The sequence below is a fragment of the Macrobrachium rosenbergii genome, chromosome 54, assembly GCF_040412425.1.
Source record: "Macrobrachium rosenbergii isolate ZJJX-2024 chromosome 54, ASM4041242v1, whole genome shotgun sequence".
NCBI classification, from domain to species: domain Eukaryota; kingdom Metazoa; phylum Arthropoda; class Malacostraca; order Decapoda; family Palaemonidae; genus Macrobrachium; species Macrobrachium rosenbergii.
Genome location: NC_089794.1, coordinates 14,675,103 through 14,681,356, shown reverse-complemented (window position 1 = coordinate 14,681,356; position 6,254 = coordinate 14,675,103). Strand labels below are relative to the sequence as shown.

The 6,254-nt window shown below is 36.6% G+C and overlaps 1 protein-coding gene across 1 annotated transcript in view; it reads left to right on the top strand.

The window, feature by feature from the left end:
* Window positions 1-290: 290 nt before the first annotated feature.
* LOC136834769 (histone-lysine N-methyltransferase SMYD3-like) overlaps window positions 291-6,254 on the top strand; it is a 124,140-nt gene continuing 118,176 nt past the window's right edge. The window contains exon 1 of the mRNA XM_067097392.1: window positions 291-772. The gene's annotated coding sequence lies outside the window, so the exon portion shown is untranslated. The remainder of the gene's footprint in view (window positions 773-6,254) is intronic.

Below are 6,254 nucleotides of genomic sequence, written 5' to 3'. Positions count from 1 at the left end.
CTGTCGACTAATTAGTGGTTGCAAATCTCACTGCTTTTGACAACAAATGGAGTTTTCAGAAAACGGATGTGAGTTATTTGCCATCCCCGTGGGATCGATCTCCGGGTTTTAATCTGGGGGGGGGTTGATGTTGATAACCACAGGACTATCGATATTATTATTTGTTTGTCGATTATGCGTGTGATCTTTTTTTTTTACGTATTTACTTATATATCTTGTTTATTTAGTCATTAAATAAATAGTTTGTGATATGGTAAAGTAGCGTGGTCCTTTCCCCGTGATACAGGCAATATTTAGCGTTTTCTCTCATTTGTAATCAATAATTTGCAATACAGTGAAAGTATCGTTGCCCTTTCTGCGTAATAGTGAAAGTTTAGCGTTTTATTTTCTCTTTAATGCATCATTTGCAATGCAGTGAAAGTAACTCGGTCCACTCTCCTTAATAATGAAAGTTTAGCCTTTTATTTTCTCATTCATAAATAAATTGCGATGTAGAGAAAGTAACTCGGTCCTTTCTCCGTGTATAGTGAAGATTCAGCTTATTCATTTCAACGACATTGTAGAAATGATGCGTCTAATGTTCAGATGCAGTGAAAATCTCAGAGCCCTAAATTGAGGGCAGCTTTAACTAGAAAAACAATGGACAAGACTTCGTCCGCCAGTTTCCTAGTCGGAACCTACACCACATTCTTGGGCACCTAAACTGTAGTTTACAGTTTCGGTTGCCAGGCCGCGTAACACCTTCAGCCCTCGCTACAATAACTCCGCCAAGGTAAGTAGTTCCGCGACCCAGCGACCTCACGCTTTCTAAGGGTGGGGGAGGGGTCCAAGGGGTGGGCCAAGCCTCCCCGACCAGGTTAGGGCACGCCGCCCTATGTTAGGTTAGGTTGGTTACATCTGGTTAGGTCAGGACCTGGCACTACAGGAAAAGTTTGTTTTGTTTGTATTCGTCCGCCAGTTTCCTAGTCTGAACGTACACCACGGCCTTGGCCTCCTAAACTGTAGACGCTCCAAGTGTTGACTTAAATCTAGGTGCAATTTTTTAGTTTTAGGTATTTGGGTATTTCATATTATTAACTATATTTTCAAGATTTTTAAAAATATTTTTTATTGTTTCGTTTTACCTGAAAGTAAATTTTCATATAGATGATTTTTCGTTGTTTTCAAGCGTTCTGTGAATTCAGATATTTTGTTATAATTTTTCGTTGTTTTCAAGTGTTATGTAGATTCAGATATTTTGTTACGGTCTTAAATATTTGGTTACATTTGATTCAGAATTTTATTGTTTTTAATTTTTTTTATTTATTTAACTTACGTTCTGTGTATGGTTTCAACTTAAAGTTTGTCTGCATTCTGACTGTTTAAAGACTTCTTCGTATAGATAAATTCCTCATTTTTGTAAGTGCTCAATAGATATAAATTTTTTTTTACTGTTTGAGGGCGTTTTTGTTGTTTTTAAAAGGGTTTTCTTGAATTTAAGTATATACCATTAAATATTTGTTCCAACAACAAGTATTTCTCGCTATAATGTGGTTCGGATTCCACAATAAGCTGTAGGTCCCGTTGCTAAGTAACCAAATGGTTCTTAGCCACGTAAAATAAGTCTAATCCTTCGGGCCAGCCCTAGGAGACCTGTTAATCAGCTCAGTGGTCTGGTAAAACTAAGGTATACTTACTTACTTCTACCGCTGATTCAAATTTTTGTTTATTAAAATTGTTTTATGTAGTCTAGGTATATAGACTTAAATGTTTTGTTTCAGTGTGAGGAAATTTGCATTGTGTTTACAAGGGTTCTCTTGAAATTTGTATATCAATGTAGATAATTTGTTCCAACTAGAAGTATTTCTACGTTTGATTCATGTTTTACTTACTATATAAGTGTTTTATTTGATTTAGGGTTATACATTTAAATGTTTTGTTTAAACTTGTGGTTCAAATTTTAATTTTCTTTAAAAATTTATCGGAATTGTGGTGTTTAAAGATAGGCCCATGTTTGAAGATTTACCTTTTTCATATAGTAAGTTTTTAAAATACATTTAAATAATGGTATATTGTTCCTTTTGAATTAGGATTTTAGTTGATAAAAGTGCCTTTTTTTCTTTATATACAGTATATTGCTCCTCAAATGAAGTAAGCTTTGATATTTTTCAAGTTCATTTATTTCTTCGTGTGAACTTGATATTTTAGTTTATAAAATAGCAGAAACTATCATATGTCTAATATGTCGCCTGTGTTGTTTTGAAAGCGTTACTATTTTGTCTGGATTAGGTTGTGAAGTCCGAAATCTTTTTTTTGACATCAATGTCACATCTGTTACTGTGATGTCATGATTAGGTTATGACCTTCGATATTGTGACATCAAGACTTCCTCGTTCTGAAAAAGGCAGTTGATTAAGTTAACTGAATTGAATTTAATATAAAATTTAGCAAGCACTGGGACCTATGAGGTCATTCAGCGCTGGAAATAATGTTTAAACAATTGTAAGGAGAGGGTGGACAGTGAGATTGAAGAAAAAGGTTATGAAACGGAGGTATAGTAAAAGGAATGAAAGGGGTTGCAGCTAGGGACCGAAGGGACGCTGCAAAGAACCTTAAGTAATGCCTACAGTGCACCGCGTCAGGTTCATTGGCCGCACAACCCTCCCGGGGTTGAAGTTAACGATCTACATAAACTTCGTTATGACATCAGTATTAGGTTGTGGTAGCCTGGGGTCCTCTCTGACATCGATAACCTTCGCATTGTGATGTCATTTTTACTAATGTTAAATTATTGTTAGGTTTACTTTGTGTAATGTTTTTTTGATGTCTATGACCTTTGTTGTTGTGACGTCAGAAAGTCTGTTTCCGGAGTTGATGACCCGCGGCGTTGTTTACGATAAATAAAAAAAAAAAAGAGTTGTTCCTGCTTCTAGGAACTTCACTTTTCTCATCTACTTCCAGTTAAATCCAATTAATTCCACTCCAGCTCTTTTTATTTCTACACACACGCACGCACACAAACACACACATTATATATACACACACACACACACACACACACACACACACACACACACACACACACACACACACACATATATATATATATATATAACGACAGTGGGTCGTTACACTTTAACATACACGGGGCTGTGATGACACAGATGCAACAAACAAAGGAGGGAAAACACAAAAACAATAAAACACTTAATATTAATTTATTCACAATATTTACAGTCAGGTCTGGTAAAAAGATAAAATATAAGCATATAGCACTAAACAAAATAAAGTTAAAATATTAATATAACCCAGATAGTAGCTTAAAACAAAAGGCAAAAATAAACAACAGCAGGCAAAAAAAACAAATATACGTCCTCCATCGGGGCACCAAGACAGCCTCAGCTGTGCAACAGGGACAAAAACCCACCAACCAGCAAACCCCGATGGAGACGTCAGGACAGCCTCACGCTGTCAACAAAGATGAGCAGCTCGTGGTTCACGACTACTCATGGTCACACTCCACCTCGTCGTGCTCCACTTCGTGAGCCGTGCTCCAATTTGCTGCTCAAAAACTCGACCAACGTCGACTCAAAAACTGAACTCTCGCTGCCCTTCGAGCTCATCGAACATCAAAACAAAAAAACTTGAAGGTAAGGAGGCAGCAATCCACAAAGGGAACGAGCGGGAACCAGCAGTTCCCGCAAAACCATCACTTTGACACCTCCCCACCTAAAAGATTTTTTTTTTTTTTTTACACTCATGATCCCCTTAACAACCCCGCCAGCCAAAACAGAGCCATCCTGTCACGGTCGCCATTGTAACGACCGAGTGGGTCGTTATGCAGGTTCTTCTTTAACATACTCAGGGACGGGGCTGTATGACTGACGGCAGATGCAACAAACAAAGGAGGGGAAAACAACAAAAACAATAAAATAATATTAATTTATTCACAATATTTACAAGTGAGTCAGGTCTGGTAAAAGATAAAACCATAAGCATAAAAAAACCAAGAGGCAGCACTAAACAAAATAAAGTTAAAATATTAATATAATAGATAGTATAAAACAAAAGGCAAAAATATACGTCCTCCATCAGGGCACCAAGACAGCCCTCAGCTGTGCAACAGGGACAAAAACCCACCAACCAGCAAACCCCGATGGAGATACAGCCTCACGCTGTCAGCAAAGATAGCAGCTCGTGGTCACACGACTACTCATGGTCACACTCCACCTCTACGTCGTGTCCATAGCCGTGCTCCAATTTGCTGTATTTCAAAAATACCAACGTCGACAAAAACATGCTGCTGATACTCGCTGCCCTACCAGACCCGACTGGCGAAAGAAAAACAAGCTCACCGAAGAACATCAAAACAAAAAAATTTCTAAAACCAGCAGTTAACATATATAACATTCCCATTTTAATGCAGCATTATATGTAAATAATTTGTATATATATGGTATGTATTTATATACATACATACGATAACAGCAAGCACATTATTTCCAGCAGGCCATTTGTTTTAAGAAACCTGTATTATTAACTCGGAGTTATTTTTCAGCGCCATTTGTTTCAGAAATATTATTGCGCCAGAATTCTTTTTGACTTATTAACATGTCCCTCCATATTTCGTTTGAACGCATTAATGACTCTTATTTTAAACCTTATGGATAATTACGACCGGGATATTGTTCGTTGATGGTTCGGGTGGATTCCATGGCGGGGGTGGTGGGGTGGGGAGGGGTGGTGTAAATCTGGTATTATTATGCGATTTGCAGATGTTTTAGTCGGCTTGTTTTGATGAATTAATACCTGGTAATATTATTTTTACATTTTTATTTGTTGAGGAATTAATTTATTTGCTTTTGATGAACTGTTCGTGGGGTTTGCTTACTCATATTTTATCAAATTTTGTTAAATGTCAGAAATATATAACATATTCTGAAATCGGTTAATACTGTATGCTCTTATAAGTCGAGTTAATATTTTTACGTTAAGTTCGAATGGAAACAAAAGGAGAGTCACGCACATTTCTTCAACATAAAAAAGGAAAAAATTGAGATTCACTGCATCTGAGATTTTGTTAATTTCTATAAAAATAAACGTATTCCTTGAATCGGAAAGTACTGCACTCTCATGAGTTATGTTAACCATTTTAAAGAAAAGAATTATCACGTATATTTCTTCAGATGCTAAAAAGGGGACAATATGATATTTACAGCAAATTATATTGATTAAATTCTAAGAAAGTAACATATTCCTTGAATCGGAAAATACTCTACTCTTATGAAATTAAGTTAATCCTTTTCACGAAAAGTCTTAATTAAAAGAGAGAATAATCACGCACATTTCTTCAACAGATAAATAAGAAAAAACTGAGATTCACAGCATCTCAGATTTTGTCCAATTTAAAAAAAAATAACATATTCCTTGAATCGGAGAATACTGTACTCTTATGAGCTGAGTTAACCATTTTACGTAAAGTTCCATTTAAAAAATCACGAGCATTTCTTTGAAAGATAAACAGGAAAAAATTATGAGATTCACATCGTGTTAATGCATTTTGTCATCTATTTTCCCTCTCGTTTCAGTGATTATTTTCCGTAAATTTCTTTCAAAGTAGGAAATTTTGCCATCTTCAATCTTAAAACCACACTTGAAGAAGGAAGCTTCTTCACTTCACAAATTGCTTTGACACCATTTTTGGAATACCATCGTGTTTTTTAGGTTGCGGAAAATGTAATAAAAATATTCGCTCTTTGACATAAGGAAATTAATATTTGCAGTTGGCACCAGAGAGAGAGAGAGAGAGAGAGAGAGAGAGAGAGAGAGAGAGAGAGAGAGAGAGAGCCATTGTTCAAAATATATTTGTAAAGGTGACCAATTATCGTCCTGTCACGTAGAGAATCATCTTTAGCAGGCACCGAAATAAAAGAGAGAGAGAGAGAGAGAGAGAGAGAGAGAGAGAGAGAAACACTGGACCGTTCAAAATATATTCACAGACCAAGAATTGTCACATGACATGAACATTCGTCTTTAGCAGGTACCGAAGGGGAGAGAGAGAGAGAGAGAGAGAGAGAGAGAGAGAGAGAGAGAGAGAGAGAGAGAGAGAGAGAGAGAGAGCAGCAACAACTGGCAAAGAGAAAAGGGTCCCATTATGTCCACAATAGACCTCATCAGTAACAATCGATGTCCGGTCGAACTTCAATACCAAGTGTATAAACAAAATCAAACTTTGACGCTTTGATGGAAGAAGGAAACCCACTTGGGGAACGCCG